The sequence below is a fragment of the Fukomys damarensis genome, unplaced genomic scaffold, assembly GCF_012274545.1.
Source record: "Fukomys damarensis isolate Sample0158 unplaced genomic scaffold, DMR_v1.0_HiC HiC_scaffold_7, whole genome shotgun sequence".
In the NCBI taxonomy this organism is placed as follows: Eukaryota; Metazoa; Chordata; class Mammalia; order Rodentia; family Bathyergidae; genus Fukomys; species Fukomys damarensis.
This window is the reverse complement of record NW_022900919.1, coordinates 37,063,203-37,064,711: the sequence shown is the minus strand read 5'-3', so window position 1 is coordinate 37,064,711 and position 1,509 is coordinate 37,063,203.

The following is a 1,509-nucleotide window of genomic DNA, read 5'->3' as shown; positions in this document are numbered from 1 at the left end:
TGCCTCAGAGGGTATGAGACTTCTCATCAGATCCCTGAGAAAGACCACTAAGCTATATCCATTTTCTTTTTGCCACTTGTCCAGCCTGTCCATTAACAAAGGCTCGACAACGCTGTGTGGGTATTGAAGACACCATAGAAATGAAACTAGAGGAAAGATGCTAAGACTGATCACTTTTGATGGAATTCCACATCTATGGAACAGGATTTTTTAGCACTGGACACAGATACTTCCCCAGAAAGCCAAATGGAAAAATCAATTTCTTCCCCTTGAAAATCCAACTTCCCATCACTGCAAACAGCTAATGATCTGATCCAGACAGACAGCTTTAAATCACCCTGTCTCAAAATGCAATCTGAGGGTAACTTCCACTGAATCATCTTGGAAGACCATGGAAAAATATCAGTTCTAGGGTGCAATGCCAGCCTGATGGAGAATCTCCATGGTGAGATCCTAAATCTTCAGGTTTACTATGTCCCCCAAGTAATTTTATTGCAGAAATATGAAAATTTGTGGTTAAAAAGTAAAGATCACTATGTGCCCAACCTTTCCCAAATTATTAGGCTTCCTTGTGGAGTTCACTCTTCCATTTTTGCAGTTCTCTGAGGATTCATCGAAAATGCATTTATATATGTATTATCTTATTATTTTCAGTTATGTCCCTAACGTACTGTCTTGCACACTGGAAATGCACACAAAAGACATTTTTAATTGCATTTTTCTAGCATATGTCTTAACATATTTATTCCAGTATTATTTAACAGATAAAGAATTTGTGAATGATCATAAGGGATTAATCTAGTGTTTTCTCACCTGGCAGGCAGTTTTCTGTGGCCATTCACTTTGAGTCTAGAATATGTTTCTAAGGATTTCTCCCACTCTCAGCCCAGTAAACCACTCAGGATTATCAATTTGAAAGTGAGAGGTTGTTGGAATCTGTCAACTTGGATAGGAAAAATATATTTCATTGGTGTTTAATAACCTCAAGTGAAAGATAATTTCCTTTAATTATGAACATAGGTATTAAACAACTAGAGGATCCATGAATTTTTCATCAATACAAATCACTACATTATACTTTATGGTGATGGCTCAAAAGATCGCTTATACTCATTACTTTAAATGGTGGTAATTACTAGACCCATCCTAGGGTTGTGTTATCTAATGCATTATAGCCACAATATTTTTGATAACTGTACTTTAAGTGGTTTCTTTGTAAACACATATATATTTTACTTTATGCATTTAAACACATTTTTTTTCTGAGAAAATATTTTCAATAGCCAAGAGGGTCTAACAGATCCATGGTTAAAGGCTTCTTCAGCTGCCTGCTACAGAAGAATTCCTATGACAAATAAAATCACAAGTATTTATTGGCACTGATCACGTACTTCCCAGATCCAGTTTTGGGTACTGGGGACACATCAATTAGCAAATGGTTAAAAGTCTCTGCCTTCATGGAACCTAAATTTTGCGTGTGTGTGTGTGTGTGTGTGTGTGTGTGTGTGT